Source organism: Gopherus flavomarginatus, chromosome 22, assembly GCF_025201925.1.
Source record: "Gopherus flavomarginatus isolate rGopFla2 chromosome 22, rGopFla2.mat.asm, whole genome shotgun sequence".
Lineage (NCBI taxonomy): Eukaryota > Metazoa > Chordata > Testudines > Testudinidae > Gopherus > Gopherus flavomarginatus.
Genome location: NC_066638.1, coordinates 13,895,519 through 13,921,659, shown reverse-complemented (window position 1 = coordinate 13,921,659; position 26,141 = coordinate 13,895,519).

The following is a 26,141-nucleotide window of genomic DNA, read 5'->3' as shown; positions in this document are numbered from 1 at the left end:
AGCTGCACAAGCTCACCATAGAGGCTAAGGGGCTGTTTTTTCTTTTTAATTGATGAAGACCAATCATGCACTTTCAGCCTAAAAACAGTTTAGTTAAGACTGAAGAAAACAAGAAAGACCAAAAGTTAAGGTTCCTGGAGAGAGCACAGTGTGGATATCTCCACTGTAATAGGCTCTCAGAGCAGCATGGCAGCTGAGCTCTGACCTCATAGGCAGAATTTAAAAGGCCAGCACACCGTGCAGCACAGTTTCACAGTTATGTGCAGCCCAATTGGATGCAGCCGGGGATCTGAGAATATTGGTGTAACAGATGGCAGCTGTATAATGGTTCCTCCTATTAGAAGCAGTGTGGAATGCTGGCTCTGCTAATCCCAACGATCGGAACAGAGCTACTCAGTCTGCCTCTCCAATTTTGGAATACCTCAGTCTCTAGGTGTGAAAGGAGCCTCCACTTACTTCATCTATGAAAAGGCAAAAAAAAAAAAAAAATCAAGAAAGCAGAGGGGGCAGCTGTTATCTGAAACAATGCCTGCCTCTCCGTAGCCAAGTTGTCTCGCGCTGGGTTTTTGTGATGAGCACACATTTCATGCTGCAGCAGCCTTGCCAATAGATGAAGTGCATCTTTTATGAACTGACCATTCTCCAGTGGGAAATCTTGGAAAAGATTCCTGGCGCTTTTGGGGATGGAAGATTCACCAGCAGCATTTTACAAAGCAGATAAGCTCCCGATATGCAGGGATGTGTTTCTGCAAGCAGGGCTGACTTTTTTGATGAGTCTCTAGGAAAGAGAACCCAGAACCAATGCCCTTACAAGTGAGTGGATGGGGGTTAGAGGCGTTGAGTCTGGGTGAACAGTGTGAAAATAACATAGTAAATCTTGCCTCAGTCTGCTGAACCCAGGTGAGTTACTGCCAACTGGCATTTGGCTGCATCTCCATCACAGCCTCGGCTTTGCAAAGCTGTCCCAGGGTAGAGGAGTCTGTGTGCTGGGAGCTCAGCAATAGCAGAAACTTGGGGGACCAGAGATGGAAGCAGAAGAGGCTTTGCCATGGGGGTAGCGGCCACACACAGAAGAACAAGAAGGGAAATTCACCTTCATCTCCAGACTTGAGAGCATGTTCGAAAACAGCAGTACTTTGCTAAATAGTCCAGCCACCACTACACATCACCAAGGGGCACTATCCAAAGGCCCCTACACAGAGGGTGACCACATAGCGTCGGGACGTCTGGTCACCCTACCTACACGGGGGCTCCAAAGCAGCAGCAGGATTTCTGCAAGCTTCCGGCAATGAATCTGCTAAGCAGAAAAGAACCATTCTCATCATCCCTTTAGATCTCTGACACCCCGCCCCCCCAAGGGGGGGACACACAGGCACATCCCCTTCTCCTGGAAAGTAGGGGGAAGGGGCAAAAGCTCTCTAGAAGACCTTCCCCAGGAAATAAGCTGGCTCTTGGGGAAAGCAGTGGTGGCCACGTGGCAGGTTAGGGGCAGCAGGGAAACTGAGTGTGGGGGAAATCGCTGAGGAGTGCGTGCAGAGGCAGCTGCTGCAGGCCTCTCCCCAGTGGTTTGATGGACTGTGGCACCAGCAGCTGTAGTATTTGCACGCCTATCCGCCATAGCAAAGCACTGGAATAAAGGTCCTGTAGTGGATCAATATGCATAGAGGAAAGGAGACGAGCAATGCCACGGATATAATGTATTTGCCCTAGAACGGGCATTGACTGGAATGGCTGCTACAGAGCAAGAACTGCAGGTCCACTCATACTGGAGATTGAGAGGCAGGGTATTCTAGTGATCAGGACACTTTACTAAGAGACAGAAGTGGAGGTTTCTATTTCCAGCTCAACCACTCACCTGCTCTGTGACCGTGGTCATGTCACCACCGCTCTCGGTACCTCTGTTTCCCCTTCCCACCCTTTGTCTGCCTTGTCTACTCAGATGTGCCCTGTTTGAGCCAGGGACTGCCTCCTGCTATACACACGTACAGTGCCTGACACAATGGGGCCCTGATCGCACTTAGGTCTTCTAGGCCCCACTGTAATAAAATTGAGGCAGCCCTCTGCTTGCAATATCCTTAGGCTGTTTCTGCTGGCTCCGAGCAACATAGAAAAATCTGAACTTTGGGGTGATTATCCCAACCAAATATGAACTCTCACCCTTGTGATGTCCCTGCCACCATGGCACAGGGCCATGTCTGAGCAACCTAGTGAAACTAGTAAACAATCCCACGACCTGGCATTTGGGAATATGGTACAGTTTGGAGCCCACGGTCAGCCAGGGGATCTCCAAATGCAGCTGAGTGAATGTTCTGCCCACAATATTCCCATCACCTTCATTCTCCTTCCCCATTCACCACTGGCCTTGTCTTGTCACTGGCTACATATCTACACTGGGGACGGAAGTGGAATTTCCAGCTCGGGTAGACATATCTGAGCTAACTCTGATTGAGGTAGTGTGCTAAAAACAGTGTATCTGGCAGTGGAAGCAGCGTGACCCAAGTATGAGCCCATCTGAAACCCTGGATGTATATTTGTGCAGCTAACCAGTCCTGCTGCTTGCACCGCTGCAGCTACGCTTCTATTTTCAGCCTGCTAGCTTAACCAGATCTAGTATGGATATGACCCCCTGGTTGATTAATATACACTGGCTGGCACACGTATCTACGTTAATCATTAAGGAAATATATTAAGAATTAATACAGTAATTATATAGCCCAAATTAGCCCGTACATTTAGTATAATCCTGCTCACTTTTGCTAAGCATCCCACAACACCTTGCATTAGCTGAGGTCAGCTTTGACTTCAGTAGATAGGAAAACTGTCAGTATCAGAACATACAATTGTTTCCTTATAGCAACAGAAACCCCGAGAAACCTTTTTAACCTGGTACAGGCCTAAGAAGTGTCTTTACCCTTCTTAGTACCTGGAATGTATGTACCGGGTACAAAGATAAGAGTGCGTCAGGCCCCGGAATGCAGGGTGGGTTCAGAACAAAGAGAAGGAGTACCCCATGGGACAAGAAAAACAAGATCAGAGCTAATCAGTTGACTGTAGTTTCAAACGATATATAAGGTATCTTGTCCTGGTAAACAAGATGGCTTTAGAGATGTAACTTTGGGGGGGGGGGGGTAGCACCACTGCATGAGATTCCTCTTCAGAAACCAGATATCGTATAGCATCTTTTTCCTGCGTGTAACAGGGCACATGCTGTGCCCCTCCAGTTCGGCCCTTCTCCCCCTCTTCTCAGAGACTCAGGGATACCTCAGGTTGGTGCAATACCAGTCCCCACCACCAGTTTCCAACTATATACAGGCTTTTTACAACAGTTGGCCTACCACAGGCCTGGCCAGCAAAGAGACTAGGAGGCTCCTACATCCCTCAGTCTGAATCTGGCCTTCCCCATTTGGTCTCCACCCCCTCCCACTCTCACTTCCTCCCAGCTTTATAGCTCCTGCTAACAAGGCTGGCAGGTGTGGTCAGTTACCAGGCAAGCATCAGACAACCTACTCAGCCCCAATCAATCCAATCCCCTTGATTGGGGCTGGAGTGGCAGGAGCTGATTAAGGCCTCTCTAGCAGCACCCTGACACACTGTGCCATATTAATAAACCTGACTGGCATTGTTATTTCATCCCTTGAGTACATTCCATAACAAACCAAAGTGTGGTCAAGTCATTGACTGCACAATTTATCCACTACCTGAACTGGAAATTCCACCTCCAGTATGGCTATACCATGTGTGTGCCCTTCTGGAGATTCTCCATTAACTCACTCCGGGTGATGAGAAGAAACAGCCACTCTGGTCATATAAGTAATATGCAGCTGATCATCCAACTCTGAACTAGGTGGGGGAGAATGCTGGTGAAAATCAAAGATGAAGGAGAAATATCGGAGCCCCTCCAGAGAGATGCAATAAAGATGAGGAATCATCCTGTAAGCTGAAGGAGAAATCTCTGCAGGTAACGTGTATTTGTCAAACTGACATTCTTTATTGCTTTTCAAAGTCCAATCTATAACAGGGACATTGGGGACAGGAAACTTTATGAAGCCAAGTCAGGGGCAAATTGAAAGTTCTGTAACCTGGAGGCTTTTGACACTGCGGATCAGGGCTATCTCTACACATGGAGAAGTAAAAGGAAAGCGAACAGATATTATATTTTAAATCAACTGCTTGTGTTTGTTTGATTCATTTTTCTTCAGTAAACATGCTTCCCCTCCCCTGCACTCCAAACAGTATTTGAAGATGAAATGGAGGGGGGGACGGGGACGGGAACTGGCCTAGAAAACAAAATGCAGGATTGCAGTCGAACAGCGAGCATTAATTGCTTTGGCAAGGCACACGCTGTGAGTTTTAGTGACAGAGGCAGTGAGCCAGCACAGATTTCCTGTATTACCAAAATTTCAAAATGATTTTTGCAATTTATGAAGCTGTAACCAGCACTCAACATGAAATGTGGACTATGAGGCTGGAAGGGGAATTTTTTTCTTTCTCTCTTTTAAGAGAAGTCTGAAAGGCTTCTGAGGTTGAGCACCAATATAGAACGTGGGGCCTGATCCTGATTCCGCTCACATTGACTCTATACCAGTATCCCTCCATTGACTTCAATGGAGTTACTGCTTATTTACACCCATGTCGGTGAGATGCAAAAGCCAGGCTCTGGCAGCAGGACATGTGTGCTACAATAGCATTCTGCAAAAGAGATACCGGCAGGTATGTAGATGGTTGGCTAATAGCAAAAGAGATACCGGCAGGTACGTAGATGGTTGGCTAATAGATAGCATACTAGTAGATGGTGTTTAAGAATACATAGCATTGTTCACAGGTTTCCAGTACCAATCAAATGCCTTTCCGTGGGCAGCTTTGTACATTGAGCTCTTAAGAGTTAGCTCCTGATTTCCATAGGACATTTATGTGGTACTTAGGATACAATTCAGTGAGGATAGTTCCTCCTCCTCACCTGTGACTGCAGTGCCTAGGAGAGGTGCAAGGTTTTCAGTCAGAGCATAAAGGGATTATTTCTGGCAGGGCTAGGGCAGGCAAGGCTGGAGGATGCTCTGTGGTCCTCTCATACATCACCCCTTCTGGAAGATGCAACTACGCCATAGGTTTGTGCTGCGGAGGGTTTCTGCATCCACGTCCCGGGAGCTGTGCAGTGCATAGCCTGAGACTGTAAAGTGATGCCCAGGATTTGGGCCTTGAGGCTGAAATTTGGCTTCTCTCTCCCTCCAGGGGTTAATTTAGGAAATGCCACCCCTCCTGTGCCTGGCATGGCTAGGCAGTGTTTCCACAGAGCATCCCCCCTTGTCCTTGGCCGATGCTTTGCCAGCTCTCCTTCCTGTTTCAATCACTTTAATCTCTGCGTCGATCTCTCCTGTCTTCATTGCTGTGATGTCTGGGCCTGTCAGATCTCAGTTGAGAGGCTGATTTTACCAAATTCCAACAAAAAATGTTTGCTTTGGTTTATCTCCCAGCTGTCTTCATGCACCCGCCTCTTGCTGCCTCCTAGGCCTGCAGCTCCTTGAGAGCTAGCACTGGCCAAAGAATTTGCAATGACACTTTTTCCTGTTGAAAAATGCCATTTGGTTGAAACCGAAATATTCCACAGAAGCAACGGCTTTTGACAAAATTTTGTTGGGCAGGTGTTGCAGATCCACAGGATCAGTACTATGCCCCCAGGCTTGGAACAATGTTTAGGAGGAAACTTGTCAATGTGCCAGACCCCCCAACGGGGTCTCATTCTTCCTTCAGGGTAGGCCACAAGGCCTCAGTGCTTCCTCAGACTGACCCTCTGGGGCTCCAAAGTTCCTCCCTCACACTGTGAGCTCTGTTCAGCAAGTCCAACAGAGAGACACTCGTATACTCTTCAGAGAGTAATGCCCGTCGCCCAGCCTTTGCAGCGACGCTCACACAGCATTGTCAAAACAGCCGAGTTTATTAGTCACCTGGAGCACAGGAAGTCTTTAGCTTAGTACAGAGAGAGGAAAATTAAAGTATAGTCCATGTTGGTCAGCCTAAAGCCCAGCCAAGCTGTGGTGGACTCCATTGTTCAAGCTTCATCTCTCTATCTGACCTCCTTGGTCAGTTGCCAGGTGAGAGCCCCGACTCTTTCCAGCAGCCAACTTTGATCCCCCCCACATCACACCTCCCAGTCCTTTGTTCTTGAACTGGGATCTGTGCTCAGCTTCCCTGCTGAGAGGCAGGGAAATCCATCTCTTGCTGGGTCATCTGGATCTTTTTCTTGCTGGCTTGTCTTTTCATGACAATTAATAAAATGGTCTTGTTTCTGTCCCAGTGTGGAATTCTTACTTTCTGGCCAGCCTTATTGCCAGCCCCCCTCTTCCTATCACTCAAAGGCCATTTCTACCATCAAGTCCACAAACATGGACGCTCCAACTCATCTCATTCAAGCTAAGAGAAAAGAGGACATAGGAGAAGAACGAGCTCTAACGAGGGACCTCCCTCTGGCGCTTACAGTATGTTTTGGGCTGGCCATTCAGTGAGTCACCACCACTGCTTGGGACATCAGCAGGCTTTGAACCAGGGGTCTTGAGATGTGAAGGAAGGAGCTGCTATGGTGTGAGATTTAGGACTAAATCCTCTACCTAGACACAGTAGCAGCATGTTAAACTTCCGGCCCGACGTGCATTTTAGGTGCTCATTTTGGAGCTTGATTTTCAGAAATTGCATTCACTGGCTGAAAAGGAGTTCTCTTTAAGACATCTCGAGCTGGGCTCCCAAAGATTCAAGCACCCAGACTCACTAGTCACATGTGAAAAACTTGGCCTTAGAGCAGTGTACTTGAAAGGCCTTGCTGTACTTTGAGTCTAAATTGTAGCAACCTGGGCCAGATTCTGTCACCCTTGTTCACACTGTGTAATGTTTTTACTGACCCAGTAACCCTGTTGACTGCAATAGGGTTACTCCAGGAGTCAGATGGTATTCTGCTGAATAAAGGTCAGTGACAGCCCATGTAACAATTCATTGTCCTTCTACAGCACCTTTCCTCCAATGGTATCAATGCATTTTTCACAAATTAATGAAGTCTCAGGACATGCTGGTGCGTAGTATCAGAGGGGTAGCCGTGTTAGTCTGGATCTGTAAAAGCAGCAAAGAATCCTATGGCACCTTATAGACTAACAGACTTTTTGGAGCATGAGTTTTTGTGGGTGAATACTGATTTAGTTTCTCCTACCTTGGTTTTCACACCTCAACTGCTAGAACAGGGCCTCATCCTCCCTGATTGAACTAACCTCATTATCTCTAGCTTGCCTGCATATATATACCTGCCCCTGGAAATTTCCACTACATGCATCTGACGAAGTGGGTATTCACCCATGAAAGCTCATGCTCCAAAACGTCTGTTAGTCTATAAGGTGCTACAGGATTCTTTGCTGCTCGTGCATAGCTATCAAAGGAGCCAGAGGAAGATGAGTGCTTTGGCCAAGGTCTCATGGAAATTCAGTGGCAGAGTCGGGAATAGGACCTGAGCACAATTCCCATTCCATTGCTCTAAGAATTAAATCACACTCCACAGTTGCTGGTTTATAAAAAAAATACACAGAACTATGGTCAAAAAAAGCAAAGTAAACTTGGCTAAGCTCTTCGGAGCAGCTTTGTGTGTGTACAGCAAGTACCACGATGGGGCTCTGATCCTCCACTGGGGCAAAAATACAAATAATAAAAATAGTAACAATAAAAATCTTTTTAAAGCGAGGGACACGAGAGGAACAGGCTGCACAGAATTCATTCCCTGGTCCAAAGTTGCCTTATGTTGTCTGCAATCAGGACATATCCAGAAGTGTGGAATTTGTGTGTGGGCAACCTTCAGAGAAACACGCTCTGTAAGCCCTTTGCTAAACACAGATCTTCATGTCCTGAAGCATTCACAATGACAGATCCTATAGATGGCAGACAGACTTGGCTGAGAAATCGCACATGATAGCGTGAGGGCTGCATTTTACCAATAAACACCTCCCCTTTTCCCCTGTAGATCTGGGATTCTTCAATGAAGTGTGAACATCGTTAATCTGCTGGCGTACGTGTACATTTGGCGGAGATTATTATTTTACCGTAATGTGCTATCAGTGCTTTCAAAAGCCCCATTTCCAACCTCCCTCCCCCGCACCCCCAACTCCCATATCTTTGTGCAGCAGGCAATGCCTAGCTAAAGCCTTATATCCACATTTAATCACACTAAATCAATGCACCATAAGGGGGAGGTTTAAAACCAATCTTTTATGCACCGCTGCTTACATTGAAAAGACCCATTACAACCAAGTCAATCAATATAGCCTGTAACTCGAAAGTAACTCCTGAATTGAATCGACAATGCTGATGAAGTCGGAAGAGCGCGGGGGCGGAAGGGAATACATTAAAGAAAACAAAGCCTCTCTGGAATGTTTTCTTTCTCTTCTAAAATATACATTATCTCTTCCTGGCTCCTCTTGATTTGTGTGTTAGACTCAAGCTGCAGGTTTTTTTTAAAAAAGGAGAAATATTTCAGTCCATAGAGGGAATGAGTCTTTCTTTCGGAAATGGCATAGATTAGGCCACTAGGGGGCTCTGGAGATTATACACCAAGCCACTAAAGTACATCAAGAAAGTTCATTTCTTGAGTTTCTCTCCCTTCCCCACCCTGCACCCCTAGAAAAAATGCCAATCTCACCAGTGTACAGAGAAAAGATAAAGTGTGACAATAAAAGCTGCTGAGTTTGTGCACTTTTTTGTTGTTGTTGTTGTTAAATCAATGAGATATCATTACAAATAAAACATATGTTGGCTGTGTCCCCAATACTAGCTAAATCTTATTTGGCTCCTTCCAGCCAGCATGGTCTGTATATGTATTATCGCAAAGGTGGATGGCTGCACTATTGATCTTTTGACTAAGTGTCCTAATGAAATACAAATCTGCTATCATTTACAGAGCCATCTGTCATGATGAGACATGAAAAAATAGTACAAGCAGAACAATAACTGTAATTCAATTTTAGAGGCCAACCTACTCCCATAAGGCACAAGGCGCTTAGCCCCTGGGATCGATTCTGTTTATTGTGTTAAACTTTGTCAAAGGGTAATAAAGAAATCAATCAATGTGGCATTAAAGACATTTCCAACTATGCGCAAGTTACCTGTTGCTTAGGACCTCTTTGATCCAGTACCATGATTTAACATCCCTCTGCATGGAAGAAGTTTACAGGCATGTGGCAGAGTAATTTGATGGTTGTGTCATTATTGAGTCGCACATAACACTAAACTGCTATGATGGAAGTAGTGCAAGAGAACTGATCAGAAAACTAGTGACAGAGGGACAATGAAGAGGTTAGGTTCTTAAGGCTACGAGTATGTGTGTACTATACATATTCCGCACACATTATTATATAGACACTTATAAGCTATGGACAGTGCCAAACCCACAATCCAGACACAATCTCACCCTAATGCCATGGGTGGAAGTGGGATCCAAAATTCCTGATAAGACCTGATTTTTGAACTTCTTCTCCATTTTTGCCTTGTCATCTTCTTTTACGGTGCCCCATATACTCTCTTTCCAACAGAAGGTCAGCAGGGAATGGTTTTCCCATCCCAGAAAGTTTTGGAGGGTTTTGAACATGTTTCTCCTTTTGATTTGGGACAAAAAGTCGAAATCACAATAATTTTCACCACCTGAAGAAAAAATGTTGTGGGTCAACTGAAACATTTCACTTTCACGTTTTCTAAATCTTTTGTTTCAACATGAAACATTTCTATTATTTTATGTAGTATCAGAGGGGTAGCCGTGTTAGTCTGGATCTGTAAAAGCAGCAAAGAGTCCTGTGGCACCTTATAGACTAACAGACGTTTTGGAGCATGAGCTTTCGTGGGTGAATACATCTGACAAAGTGAGTATTCACCCACCAAAGCTCATGCTCCAAAACGTCTGTTAGTCTATAAGGTGCCACAGGATTCTTTGCTGCTTTTATTTTATATAATTACCTTAAATGTTCTGCCAACCTTTTCAGTTTGGACAAACCAGCATTTTCCAAAGAAAGTTGAATAATTCCCAGCCAGCTCTGTTCCTGACCCTCTCTCTCCCATTGCCTTCTTTTACACACTCCAGTCCAGTCTCAAAACCCACTGCATAAAAACAAGAAGTGCTGAGCACCCCATACCCCACTGAAGACAAAAGGTGCTGCTGAGGACCGTTCCTATGTAAATAAGGCCTGCTATTGCTCAAATTAAATCAAAACAATTACATTAAAAATCTCTAGCTGCCTAAACTAGATTCGTGCTAATTTCCTGAATGATTTATAAGCTGATTGTCCTCACTATTAATTATCCCAGCTTGTACCTGTTCCTTAGCTTTGTCATTGTCTTTTCCCTTTGTTCTGGTTTTAACTTGGATTATGAAAACTTCTGGTCTAGGAATCTGCCTCTCTTTGTTCTGTGGAGCTCCAGCCACATCTGTGGTGCTAGGTAAACAGTACTCATCTCTAATGTAACCCAAAGGATCATTATGGAGTTGAGGCACTGGGCTGGACTCAGAATATCTGGGCTCAATTCCTCACTCTGTATCACAAACTTCCTGTGTGACCCTGGGGAAGCCACTGAGGCTCCAGAGTGCATAAGCATGTGCTTAAGTCCCTTGGAAGTTAATAAGACTAAAGCAGGGGCTTAAGTCCTTTTCTCCATAGAGTTGAATTTAGGAACTTGCACAACTTTAAGTGTGTTGCTAAATCGGTGTCTTAATCTTTCTGGGCCTCAGTTCCCCATGTGCAAAACAAAGATAATAATGTTTCCTTTTACTGTATTGTCTGCTTACATTGTAAGCTCTGTGCGCAGGGAGTGGGACTGTCTCTTTATGTATGTTTGTACAGCACTTAGCACACTGAGGTACAGACCTTGGCTGGGAGAACCACTAAGCACTACGTGAGTATATATTTCATTCTACTTCTCTGTCTATGGTACTTACTTGGCCCCCATTACTGAGCATCTCAAAATATTTCCCCACTGTCCTGTGAAGTACTATTGTCCTCATCTATAGGATGGGGAACTGAAGCAGGGAGAAACTAAATAATTTGCCCAAGGTCACATAAGAAGTCTGTGACAGAACAGGGAATCCACCTTACTCGCTAAACCAGCCTTCTCTCTTCTATGTAGTATCAGACCATCCTACTTGATTTTTATCCCATGACAAACATCTGCACTTTGCACAGAGGTGTCACTCACCACAAAATGCACTGATTCCACCAGCTGGGATCTGGGGAAAATCCATCACTGTTTCCAGTGCTGCCTTGTCTTAGATAATCTGTGTCCAAGTTATTTTTTTTAACCTGTTCCTAAAGTCTTTATCTGACAGACTTCAGGCTATTGGGATCAATGGGCCTCTGTGTACTTGTGACTTTCCCTCCTTCCTGCTGCAGTCAGAGAGGGCTGTGTGGAACTTAGCTTATGTTAGTAGATGTGGATTGATAAGCCTGTGATGCTCTTTTTCCTTTGACAATCATTTTGCCAGTGAGGAAAAAAGTAATTTTGTGGGTGTTGAAGTTCTTCCCCACCACTGGAAAGTGGGTATTGTTATTTATTGGGTCTCTCTTCCATCTGTTTAACATCCAGTGCTAATAACTCCATTAACTGCAGCAATAGAAGGCTGTTGTCTTTGACTGAGCCATCTACTAAAGATGAACATGACATATAGTTTGCCATGGTGTTAGTTGCTACCCTTATTAGAGGAAGCTCATCCCAAGCATCTGAGTGTCTAGGGTTCAAATGGCAGCACGAGGGTCAGCAGGATTCAAGACCAAAGTCGTCAGCACTGCACTTCTACCCTTTGAGCTAAAGGAATAACTCCATTAGATGGTAGCAGTAGTAGGTTATTATCCTGGAATTACCAAGCCACTACAAGAAGACTGCAGTGGCTTCCTTTATGAGGGACACCACCAAGAAAATAATTGAAGGTGTGTCTATGGACCAGTTTTGCTAGTTTCTCTAGCTCTCCATGTGTTGGTAAATATTTCACTGTCTGGTGTATGAGAACTAAACTAATTACTGCAACTTAAACGTGAAAGGAGCTGTTTAAAAGGGATGCTGTCAAAGTATTTTCACCTACATCTCAAAAGCCAGTTGTTTCCCCCCATCATTTCTTGAAAGCCTGTAAGTCAAGGGTTCTTCCTTCCTTAGCAATTGTTTTTTCTTGTTATGCTTCACAGATAAAGAGCAAAATAAACACTTTCAATCTCATTGTCTTTTATTTTAGATTAAGGGGAACAAACTAAGAACGAACTAAGCTAAAACGCCCCCTGAGAGACTGAGAAAGCAGAATGTGCCTCTCTCCCCTGGCAGCACTGCCCTCTTCAAGCAGGTAGACTTCTTCTGCTAAAGCAGTGGCATGCAGAACACAGAATGACAACTGCATACTTCACATTCCTCCCTTCTAACTCAAGACTAGGGTTTAGCTTTGATAGGATTTAATGCTGATTTTGGTTCTGTACTGAAATCCTTAGGATTTATTCATCACAGCCTCAAAGCGGAGACATTGACACTGGAGCGTGTGGCCTCAAAGTAGTCTCAAGGGCTCCACTTTTCTGTATCATAGCTCCCTTCAGCAAACAGTACCCGTATGATATGACTCAAGCTGGGTCTGGGTGAAAGATCATGATGCACAAGAAGTAGAAACCCAGCTTGACTCTCAGATCCCAGCGGGGAGTTTGGATCTTACGTCCTTTGGTTTTATTGTATTATTACTGCTGGGGATAATGATCCTGATGATCCAGAGTCCACCATGAGCAGTAGGAGATTTCCCTTGTTTCAATTACTCCTCCTGCTTACTCCCTAACTGAATTCCTCCTCCTCTGTGGTAGAAAGAGAGGTGCTGGGAGTGCTGCTGCACCCCCTGGCTTGAAGTGGTTTCCATCACGTACAGGGTTGACAGTTTGGTTCAATGTCTCTCAGCACACCCTTTATACACATTGTTCCAGCACTCTTGCCTCTGTGACATCATAAGCATCTCCACACCAACAGTCTGTGATGTCCCAGAATATTATATAACAGCCAGGGATGAATGGGACCTAAGAAATAAGTTTATTCACCCCACAGACAGCAGTTTTTAGGCAAACAGATGGCTCAGGTGACTGGTAATGTGCTGTCTGTTGCCGTGTCTTCTAGTGATCAGATCAGTCCTAACCCACATCAATAATAGCCAAATGGGCTCATTCTCTGACAGCAGCCTGAGGGTCTACATGAAAGGAGATGCTAGATCTCAGTTTGATTTCTGTTGCATGCAGGTCCATGGTGATGCTAAAGGAGTGTTTCTGCAAAACATTTGAGGTGTGTAAGCAATTTCTCAGGCTGTCCCTGTGAGGGGCTAGACGCCCTGGCCCTCAGTCCAGCAAAGTGCTGAGGGACAGAAGTCCATGAGGATATGTCCCTGTTTAAAAGTGAGCATGACCTCCAGGAATTGGATGGCCCATCGGAAACTGAGTGGCCCCCTCACTGTTACAGGTAGGTCAGGGTTCAGGCATATGGAGAGTGTGTGCAAGTAATTTCTCCAGCTGGGCCTGTTCTGTGGATGAACAGGGGATATCAGCCCCCAAGGACTGCCAACCCAGCACCTTTCACCAGCAATAAATTCACTTCAATTCAAAATAAGTGTGCGTTAGCTTTTAAATATTAAGGGTGAACTGACCGTCTGTTCCTCGTCCAAGGTTAACAAGTCTCTTTCGATTCCCTGCCAGCTAGTTTGAACATTTCTCTCTCTAGTCCAAAGTTTTATTTTCTGATCTAAATGCAAAGATCTCAGATTTCCTTTTAAACATTCATAACTTCCAAGGTTCTGCTGCCAATACGCAGCCGCCTTCCTTCTCTGAGCCAGCCACAAAGACAATTTCTTCCGCCAGCCAGAGCACCCTTCCCCCTCCAGCCCCCTCTTTTTGCCATACGATCAAAGTGAGGATTGAGAACTTAATTTAAACTTGGGTCCCCAATACTGAAACCAGATTTTGGAGGAGGTTGTAAAACAAAGATTTGCTTTTGGGGCAATTATTCCATCTGCCCAGGTTAATACATCCAGGAAAGTGAAATCGCAACAGAATTTGTTTGCAGAGCTAGGAAGTCGAAAAAGAAGCGAATGGGGGATAAGAAGAAAGAGCTCAGATTAATGCCCTTTAAAATGTTCTGTTTACTCCTATCATCTCAGAGCTAACTTTAAATAGGATAAAATGATCCTTTAATTCCCTTTATCTTCTTAAGAGCTGCTGTAAAAGATCTACTTGACATTTGAGAACGAAAAAAAATTAAAAGGCCTGTAATGTTTATCAGAAACACAGGGTGGAGCCATCTGAATTTAGCAAAACGCTAGGTGTCACCTGCTCAGCTGGACACAAGTTGTCATCACTCCATTGGCTGTGGTGGAATGGTACCCACTGACCCCAGTTGCTGATCTGGCCCCAGCCCAGAGTCCTGGTGATTAGACGGAAGAAATGGGTGGAAGTGAAAGCACATTCTGATGTGATCGGCTACCGCCGTGGAGGGGAAGGTCTGGAAATCAAGCTGACACAACCCACATCTGGTGATGCGAGGGTGAGAGAATTTACCCCTCACGTTATTTGTTTTCATGCTCCAGGAGGTCCCTGACTGGCACAGAGGTGTCTCTGCTATTTTCTGTTTTGCCGTTAAAACCTACCGTCTCTCCCTGGCTTGTTATCGGCAGCCTTGCTTCTCAAACAGATCAGTTTAGTCTTGAATAAATAAGCATTCCTGTTACTTAATGGTCCTTTCTCAATTTTCAACCCAAGATGAGTAATGAATCATGAATAACTTATGAGGACCTACAGGATATAGCTCCTTATGTCAAGCAATGTATTGTACAATGTATTGCCTGGCTATTTTTGCCTGTCTACTGTAATTGTAATGCCCCAAGGAAAGGAAGAGGCTTTCAGTTTTTCTTCATTCTTTTGCAGTGAGTAATGAAAGCATAGCAGTGCTAAAAACCAAGGATCGTTTGGTCCACAACGTTGAACTTCTAGTGATGAACTGTTCTACTCAACCACGCTAGGACTAATGTTTGCAATGATATATCTGGGCCTCCATGGAGTAATAACTCACAGTCATATGAAAATAATGGCACCACTGTTGCAAGGAAAATATGCGTACCCGAACACAGGACAAGAAGAAGTATTGCTTGGCCAAGTGCACATGAGTCCTGCATGGCAGTTCATTAGAGGACATCCCTTATTGGCTTTGCTGTGGGATTATAATTAGGATGGATAAACCAACTCAGTTAATACAGCAATTCTCTTCACAGTAAGAGAGGAGATAGCACAATCTAGTGGATAGGACACTTAGCTGAGTATTAGCAGACCTGGGGTCTTTTTCCCAACTCTGCTATTCACTTGCTGCATGACCCTGGGAAGGACACTTCACCTCCGTTTACCTTCTCATGCTTTGCAAAAGCTGAATGTTTAGAGTGTAGATTGTCTCTCCCTATGTGTACTGCGTCTAACAAATGAGGCTATGATCTCACTTGGGACCCCTAGGTACTATTGTCCTATAAATAATAGGATCTGACTCCAAATCACAACTAACTCAACTAATCCCAAATATATTTTGAGGTTAGGGAAAGAAATAGTTTGTCCATAGCCTTTGCACTGCCTGTTTCTGTCCAGGACTAGAAGCAGAAACAGTTCTCCCAGTATTATCCCAGACAAACCTAGAAATTTCACAAAAAGGTCTGACCTTGTTAGACTTCCATATTGAAGAAGTCTCTGGATGAATTCAAAGGAGCCTTGGGCACCTAGCACCAATGCCACCTGGTGCTGTGAGCCTGCCAAATCTCACCAATTAAGTTGGGGCAGGGTACAGATAGGAGATCTCCTAGGAGCACTGAGAAGTGGTTTTTGGTGATTTTCTAGACAACAATCATCAGTCTAAATCAGCACTGAGTCACAGAGATGGAAACGGCCTATTAGCTCATGTCTCATTCATCTCCTGGCTAAGATGGGATTGTTCTCTACAGCATATAGTCTTTGGACTTTTGTGCAGGCTAGTTAAATGATGCCAGTGATGAGACTTCCAACACTGCCTTTAGGGACCCCCTGTGCCAGATCTCACAGTCAAGAACATCTGTCTATCTATCATCTATCTATCTATCTATCTATCTATCCATTCCCATACATCCCTATCTATCTATCTATCCTGCCTGTCCTTGTAGACAGAAAACTCCTTATATTTAGTCTACATTTTCCATTTCTTAATTTCATCTCCTATAATTATACCCCCTTCTCTCACTGCCTGTACTACCGCAGCTACACTGCTGTTATTAGCACACTATCTCAATGAGATACAGTACATCTAGTATGTCTGCTCAAGCTTGGAATTTCCCCCCCAGCTCCAAGTGGAGAGAGAGCCTAAATAATTCCTCTCCCTCTTTGGGGTGAAGTGCTGGCCCCATTGAAGTCAATATGAGTTTTGCCCTTGACTTCACTGAGGTGAGGATTTAATCCTCAGCGTTTATACAGCCTTCCGATAGTTGTCATGTCCCTGGGCCATCACTACTTAGGGATAGCTCAGTGATTTGAGCATTGGCCCCCCCTAAACCCAGGGTTGCGAGCTCAATCCTTGAGGGGGCCATTTGGGGATTGGTCCTGCTTTGAGCAAGGGGTTGGACTAGATGATCTCTTGAGGTCCCTTTCAACTCTAATGATCTATGATTCTAATCTTTCCTCATAAATCCATCTGTCCAGGCTCTTGATCCTTTTTGCTGCTCTTCTCTGAATTCTCTTCAGTTTGTCACTATTTTTGCCAATAATGAGGAGCCTGGAGAATTGAACCAACATTCCAGTCTTCCGCAGAGATGGACAGAGCAGAATTAATTGCTTCCCTGCTTCATGGTGTATGATGCCACTGCATACGCAGCTCAACCCTGAATTGACATTCTGAGCTGCCATCCCACAATGGAAACTCTCCCCAGAATGTCTGTGCACCTACACAAGAAATACATCAATAAAAGGATAGCAAGAACCCTCAAGGGTGAGAGAAGGCATTTCTGTGTAGGGATGTTAACCCTGATATTCTGGCTAAATGCCAATGAAGGTAATTACGCTCTGTCTGCCCCAATAAATATCACATGTAGTTTCACAGGGATATGCTATTCTTCTGACTGTGAGAACCAACATGTAGCACAAATGTGCACACTTGGAGCAGCTGTTGTCTTGCACCACCAAGATAATTGCATTTCTCTAGTTATCCCTGTGTACACATGCATATTTTTTTTTGTAGAATGTGTTTTTAAGGCAAGGAAAGATAATTTCTTTTATTTTACTGATAATGCAGTAGGCCACAGAGAGATGAAGTAACTAAGCCCAAGAATTGAACCTAGTTCATCACAGTCACATGCTTATGGCTGAATCTCAAGCCTACACATCTAGCTCTACAGACCCACTGTGACAGTTGCACCAAGGTGTAGTTTTAAAGGCTGATATTTTCAAAAGGAACTTAAGGGAGTTAGTCACTCAAATTCTATAGGGATTAGGCACCTAACTCCTTTAGGTTCTTCTGAAAATCCCAACCAAAATTTCTGGAGCTGTCTATGACTTCTGCCCCTTTCACTTGGACCTGCCTGTGATTTTCCCTCAGATAAGCCCAACATAAAACAACAGTCCAGCTAATCACAGCATGATTGCAAGGTTCCTTCCGGAGGGGGTTATATTCCAGACAGAGAAAGAGCCACTCATCTAAACTGGGGAGACCTCTGTCCTTGAGAGTCGATGCTCACAAGGACTGTATAATTCAACTACCTTCAGGAGCTTTCTAATCCTCTAATAGACTGCAGATGTGGAAAGCACTTTCCCGATCCGCATTGTGAAGATGCTGCACTCACAGACACACAAAAAAAAAAAAAAATAGGTCACAGCTGAAAACCTTGAGAATACAAAAAAGTCTTCAGCCATCTCCATTAAAGAAAAAAAATATCGTTAAGCTGATATTCTTACCCTTAGAGGACCACTGCAAAGATCCCCATGTACTGGCCCACTAAGTGCTAACAATATGCTAGCTGGTAGAGTTACAGTACTTCATTAGCTTCAGTGGCCTGCGATGCACTATTTAAAGTTCTGGGTTCAAATCCTATTGATCACTCATGTTGGAGCAATCAGATATCTGTAAGTGTTGTGTCAACTGAGTAGCATATATCCTTCTCAGATGTTTTTGCAATTAAGTGCTGAATTTGGTTTGCCACAACTGATGATGTGAGACTGTTATTCACAAGAACTCAGGCAGCATCTGAGTAGTTAGGAAAATGACCAGAAATCCCAAAAGTTATATGAATTTTAGCACAAGTTAATATTCATCGGAAAATTCATACCAGAAAGGGAGTTATTTGCTACTCTTCTGCTTGAAATGTTTCAGCTATCCAATCAAGGACCAGAAGCAATACCATGTGACTTAGATTCTTTGTGAAATGAGATCGGTTACCTATGTAAGAAGTTCATGAACCTTTAGTCTAAAAAAAAACCTTTCTAAAATATTCCATGAATACTTACAGATAATACACACTTTTGAAGAGAGTCAGGATGGAATTGCAAAAGACTAGCTAGCCGCAGAAGGAATCTTGCAATGCATTCACAGGTATTGCACGCTTAGCAGACCAGCACTGTCAAATGGTGAGGTTTCATGAGTGCTGTGAAGATGCTGTTGTTTGGGACATAACTAAGAGATGGTTGGAGTTGTCCTGTCAATTAGTGGTTGGTAGGTAGGCATGTTGGGAAGGCAGTGTACAAATGAGCGAACATCTTGGTTTTGGAGGTTTCACTCTAAATATTTACCTGAAGCTTATTCATAGCCATCTCCCCTTTGGTGGATCATTATATATAAATGCAGGGTCTCCAACCTGGGCACTACTGGGGGAGGAAAGTGCATCTCTCGAGTCCCAAATAATTCAGGGCTTTTTATGACAAAAACAACTGTTCAAACTCCAACTGGAAACTCTCTGGCAGCCAGCATAGGCTTGAGGCTTTGGGGCCCTGGTGCAAGGTGCTCACTATGTGATGGAAACGGAAGCAGAATGCTGGATTTACCCAGAGCTAGTACTTTGTTGTCATCTCAAGTTACTTTGTGGTTTGGGAAGACTGAGGACCAATACGTAATGCCAATTTCCCTCCAAAACATGCAGACCTGATCCCAGATGGATGAACATGGTCCCTGGCCTCTTCTGGGGGCAATCTTTTTCCACGCGCCTCCCTGTCACTGCAAAACTGTTACCATGACAACTGTATTTTTGGTAACTCCACATTATTCATGCCAGGGGCCATAAAGTGATGCACACTGTATCTGTAACAAGCAGCAGAGAGACATTTGAAAGCGCCCCGCTAAGCCAGGATTGATACATTCTGCCTCTCCAAGGTCAACAAGGATTCCGATGACCCAGGTGCCATCTTGAATGCATTTAAATGCAAAATCCTATTAGGACATAATGATGCTGAATGGAATAAATGCATTTAGCTCTGGCTTATTTTCCCTGGAGATATGTCAAAAAGTCTCACCAAGCATCGGTTTATATTCATGAAGAGTTTGTACTGGCACTTAGATACATATCTATGAGTTCCCGGGCAGCTGTGGAGAGCTGTATTAACATTTATATCCTGCCTGAAAAATAATAATTATAATTATAATAAAAACATCTTTATTATCTTATACCGGAAAGGGAAGAAGCAGAGAGTCCATTTCAAAACTATTTGCCAGCGGCTTTTGTCCTCGCACTGTGAGATGACTGACCATAAGTTGTTTGTTTAGCAGGCGTGCTCCATTGGCTTCTGAGGTGGCTGGGGTGAGGTTCTCACTTTTTAAATGGATCATTATGGTCTCTTTGCAGAATGAGGCAATCTCATTATTATGATGTCAGTTACGCAGGTGGCTCTGAAAGCTCAGAATTGGCGTCATTAGAGTCTGTAGCCTACTTGCTGCTTGTCAATGCTCAGATTGATGATATATTTGGACTGCCAGTGGTTCCCATCAGTTTGGGATTTCTTTCATTCTAATGATACCATTGCATCTCCCAATACTTGGGATGGGGTAGGTGCATTGATAGCACTGCCTGCCCTATGTTGGTTTATTCATCTCTCACACTGAGGACAGTCCCAAAATGCTGAGCACTTCCTGAGGTTTAGAAACTCTCTCAAATCCCATTGGCTGGCATGGGCCAGAGCGCGACTTTCCTCTTGTTGGTGAGCAATGGTTCCTAGGAGTCAATGGGGCTGTTTGTGGAGTACACTGCTACTCAGCCGATCACAGGCTGGCCCAATGGGATATGAACACACCCAGCATAGTGTAGGACTGGACCTTTTATCTAGAATCATAATTTAAAGCCCCATCCAGTCCAACAGTTCCCAGTAATCTGAACCATTACTAGTACTTCAGGCTTTAAGGACTGGTAGCCTAGGGCTGATGCCTCTGCCCTGCCGTAATGATCATGAGGAGTGTTAGTAATAATGTAGGATTCAGACTTATATTTTTGCCTGAGATAGAATTTTAGGTCTTGTTTGCCCATTTGATTGTTGATACACTTCTAGTCTTACCAATATGTGTGAGCAAAGGACAAATACACTGTGTCGGTTGCTTCTGCCAAGCCAGATGGGCTTGTTAGAATAATGGGAACAGATAAGCGCAGTTAAAGTGCTACTGCACGTGGTAGGAGTACAATATACGAGCGCACACTTGAAGACTGCTTCAACTCCTATCTCAAGGCAAGGTCAAGCAAGCAGTTGGGAGGACGGGGTTGGGGGGGAAGGTATTAACACTAAAAGGACAAATAAATGTCTGACCGTAGCACAACCTCACTCCTTACCCCTCCCATGGGACACAAAAGAGGTGGGACGAAGACCCCAGACTCATGACCCCCCGCCTGCAAAATGTGTTTCTAACGCTTTATACAGACCATGCTCTAATCACTGGCAACCTCAATGTCTCATAGAAGACTGTTCCCTATCCATTTAGTAAGGCATTTGCCCAGCTCATTGGCCTAAACTTCTTTTTATTATTAATGATTATTATTATTATTCCATCAATCTCCTCCCAGGTCATGTGGATTAACAGAAAAAATGTTTCCAAAGAAGGTGGTGATCGGCCACTTCTACTTGCCAGGAGTCTGGGCCATGGCCCTTGTCTTCAGCATGTTTCCTGGTGTAAGTCCTGCTCTCTGACGGAGGCATAGGAAGTCCCGTGTGGTGGCACCAGAAACATTCCCACTATTAGTTAGCTCTATCTCTGCCCCAGAGCACTGGGCAGCTGTGTGAGAGTAATTCTTTGTCCAGACGACTTCCTCTAGCACCTGTGCCAAAGGGGCAGTGCCTTCATGGAATGAGCATTCCAGTGTAGGACCATTTAGAGTTAGCTACCCTTCTCCCTAACATATGACACTGACCAGTTTATGCTGACACAGCTTTTCTCTACAGCCCCTTCCACTGACACAGCGCTCCCCCCACAGCCCCTTCCACTGACACAGCGTTCCCCCTACAGCCCATTCCACTGACACAGCGTTCCCCCTACAGTTCCCTACACTTATATAGCGTTCCCCCTATAGCCCCTTCAACTGACACAGCATTCCCCCTGGGCTCCTTCCAGTGACACAGCATTCCCCTTAGAGCTCCTTCCACTGACACAGTGTTCCCCCTACAGCCCCTTACACTTACACAGCGTTCCCCCTACAGCCCTCTACACTGACACAGCTTTCCCCATACAGCCCCCTACACTTACATAGCATTCCCCCTACAGCCCCTTCCACTGACACAGCGTTTCCCCTACAACCCTCTACATTGACACAGCATTCCTGCACAGCCCCCTACACTGACACAGCGTCCCCCTTACAGTTTGGGGAGGGTAAGAAAACCACACGGAAGTGCAAGGCGGCTGTCACTGCAGGGCATGGAAGCAACTCATCATCCCTCTGGTCTGTTCAGCCGGACCACAGAGAGGCAGAGCGGCAGCTCTGGGGAAAAGGATCTCGGGTGTCTTAGCTAGTGGGAGGTGTCGGTCGCAGCAGTGACTGGGATTTAATTATTGCCAGGAGCTCTGCTGTACACACAGACTCTACTCATCCCTGGCCTCAGGAAGCTCAGAGTCATCCCAGCCGGGATGTCAAGCCAGCGGGTCTCCATCCATTCCCACCTTGTCCCCACTTCACATTTGTATGTGTCACTTGCCTTGATCACTCCTCACCCCTTCTTGCAAATGGTTCACGGCGCCGTAACGGAGATGCCTGAAACGAAGTCCAGCCAGACACAACCCCACAGCGAGCTGGATTTTGTCTCTTGGCGGGAGAGTTGTAAAAGAACAGGGAGGGGGATATGCTGCCTGGCAGCCCTATGACTGAGCCAGGTTGCTAGAGGATGCGGAGCTGGTACTGGCCCCTTGTACCCCATGCCTACACTAAGAGACAATAGGAAGCTTCCTATGACCCCTCTCCCTGCTAGCACAGCTCTGCGGCTTCAGCTGTATCTTGGCCTGATGTTATTAACAGAGGATACACTCCACAATACTCCAGCCTCATAAATAGCAGGAACATTCAGCTATGCAATAACATGCCCTCCTAGCAGTGCTGGCAGGACGAGGGGCACAGGTTCACCTAGAAGAAGCTTTTCAAACTAGGGGGTAGGGAAGGAAATGAATTTCCTGCTGGCAGAAGGTGCCTGAGTGACAGACTCTGGGAACATTAGCTCCATCACAGTTGTGAAGCAGGGGCTGCTTCTCCCACTCACATTCCTCTGTCACTGTGAATCAGAGAATCATGGAAATGTACAGCTGGAAGGGAGCTTGAGAGGTGTCTGAGAGCTCTTTGTTCTTAAAAACGTCCAGTGATGGAGAGGCCACGACTCACAAAGTAACATGGTCCAGCACTTAACTGTCATAAGGGCTAGTAAGTATTTCCTAATCTCTAACCCAAATCTTCCCTTGCTGCAGACTAAACTGATTACTTCTTGTTCTACCCGTGGTGGACATGGAGGACAATTGATCACCATTCTTTTCATAACAAGCTTTTCCATATTTGAAAGGGACGAGGGGGGGTGAGGAAATATCTTTTATTGGAACAACTTCTGTTGGTGAAAAAGAGACAAGCTTTTGAACTCCACTGAGCTCTTCTTCAGATCTCAGAAAGGAATTCCAAGGGTATGTCTACGCAGCAATGGAAGCCCATGCTAATTCCCCATGCGTCTTCATTGCAATTGTGCTAACCCAGGGCTTGGACCCAAGGTCCCACGACACTGCAGGGCTGTAACATCAGAACTCAATTCAACCCATGTCTGAACCCTATTGTTCTGCAATGTAGCCGCAGCCCTGCTTGACTCGGGTCCCGGGTGTCATTGGGAAGTATCCCACGATTCCATGGGATGGATTCCTTAGTCCTCTTAATCCCAACAAACCACTCTATTGAAAACAGGAGCCCCACATCCTCCCTTGACAAAAGGCTCCCCACTCTCAGCAGGCAATGATCATCTCTGGCAGAAGCTCCTAATTCCATCCCTCCATTGCAGAGCAGAAGTCCCGAGCTCCCACCCCTAGTCTGGTGGGTGGAGAATGGGGGGCGGGGAGGAGCGTGGGGGGCTCCACTAGCCACACTAACTGTAAAAGAGCCACAGGTGGCTCACAGGCCACGACTTGGCCACTCCTGACATATTCTAAGAGACCATTCAAGGTGAAGTAGACCATTAACACCTCTCCAGTCATAGGCCAATAAAAGGGGGAGGGATTAATGGGTTACAGATTGTTTTAATAAGCTCATCCTGCCCAAGAATTAATTGTGGCCCCTCTCAATTCTGCCCTCTCATAATGTCCTCCCCGCCCCCCAGCTCCCCATCAATTCTCCACTCACAAAGTTCTGCATCCCCCAGCCTCATCTCTGCTCCTCCTGCAGCTCTAGGCTTCTGCACTCCCCTCTCGCTAGGGTGACCAGACAGCAAATGTGAAAAATAAGGACAGGGTTGGGGGGTAATAGGAGCCTATATAAGAAAAAGATGCAAAAATTGGGACATCTGGTCACCCTACCTCTCCAAGGCCTGGTGATGCTGGGACGGAGAGGGAAGGAGCAGAGGATCTGTCCAGTCGCTGATTGGAGGGGAGGAGGGGACTGGCCTGAGCTGCTGGGCTCATGCTCCCTCATTTGCTGATGGTGCAAACTCCTTTGGGGTTGCAACCTACAGTTTGGGAACCGTTGCTGTAGCGACTCTGAAGCATCTGGCCACTGTGGGAAGACAAGGTACTGTGCTAGATGGACCATTGTCCTGACCCATTATCACCGTTCTTATGTTCTGTATATCTGCTCTAACCTTTTATAGTCTGAAGGCCCATGACATCTTGTGATGGGGTGTATACCCCGCACAGGCAATGAAAAGGGTTAATGTAGGCCCTAGAGGCCAATCATGCTGCACCTGGAGGGTGGGCCAAGCTTATTAAAGATTAAACCATCTGGGGAAGAAGCTGGGTGGTGGCTGTAAAGGAGGGAATCACCGATTTGAAAGAGGTTGTGGGGAGCTGCTCTGAGACTGGAGAGACCAGAAGGGTTAAGGAGGAAGCCCAGGGGGATCAATGGTCCTGGGATCTTCTCCTGAGTAGAGGAGTCTGACAGGAGAGACATGGAACATCCCTGTGGGTGGAGCAGGCTCTGATGGTGAGGGCAGGATCTGGATTGCAGCGGAGAGAGCCCTGGGAGATGTCCAGTGGAAGAACAGAGCAAGGGGAACTCAAGAGGGATGAAAGGTCAAGCACGAGGAGGGTAGAAGTTGAGTTACATTTATGCTATTGGTTTAAGATTTACAAGGGGGATCCCAGAGGGGAGCCCTGCGAGTCCCAGCCCTGAGAGAAGTATGAATTTAGACTGTGGGAGAGGCTACAGTAGAAGGCAACCCAATAGTAGGAAGACATCCAGGGAGGCCACAGCCAGGAGTCTGATGGAGTAGATCATGGCTGCTGGTTACAGGCTCCCTGGACTGGAACCCAATCACTGGGGAAGGTGGCATGGGTCCTCGGAGAACGGGATAAGGGATCAGGGTCAAAGACCTTTTGTAAGGACATTGGACTGTCAGACTTCTTTACCCCAGTAAGGGTGGACTAAATATGACCTGGCCAGCAGGCCGAACCACGCGATGAGGTGGACCACCACAGGACCAGAGTGACTAGTAACAGCCGGTTCTAGGGGAGGAAAGTTTGCGATGCAACACCCAGGCATGAGAAGCTGCTCTAGTGGTGAGTTGACTTTTCTATATATCAACTCTGCAAACTCTTAACAGATTTAAATGTAGGTACACAAACTTACTGGGGCTGCTTGTATGAGCACATGCAGTCATGCCTGAAGGGTCTAAATCAAGGCCCAGATCCGTTAAAGCATTTAAGCACATACTCAGAGTTAGGCACCTGCAAAAATGTTTGAGGGATTGGAGTCTAAGCAGGAACTCAGTGATTCATTAATATTTGTGAAATCATTTCTCATTTATCTAGGTTTTTTTTAAGTGATTGTAACCATTTTTTAAAAGTATGGTAATATCCAGAAAAAATTGGCTGTAAAAATGGCATCTTGGTGCTAATTCCGTCTCCTTCCTCACATACCACTACTTAGTTTACGGATATAAATAGATCTTTCCTTTGTTTTTGTTCTAAGCTAGAATAGTTTTGCAGTACTGACAGTCATAAAAAGATCAGTTGTCTCGTCTGCTTCATTCATCATGGACAAAACAGCCAATTAAGTTCTGATTCCAGATTCTTTAACATGGGGATGACATCTGTAAGCATAAAGATGTCAGCTGGGGTGTCAGATCCTAGGTTTGGGACTTTGGTGTTCCTGGGTGACATTCAGGAGAAACCTTTAGTCCTATAAATGGGGCAGAGTTGAGGTATTACTTATTGACAAAGTAACTATGGGATGCTGCGTGGAAACGTAAAACGTTTCGTTTTCAAGCTATAACCCAAATTCTGTTCTTTCTGGGCCAGATGCTCAGCTGCACCAAGTTTACATTCAGCACAGCTGGGAAAAGTAGTGGGTAGAGGAGGCTAAGCCACATTTCAGTACCCTGATTATGGGATAGAAAAAGCCCCCTGTATGATTTAGAGCAGCCCGGAGGCTGCTCTAAATCACAAAAGCTGCACTGGTCGCACAAGGACTGTTGCACCAGTACGGAATCTGGGAC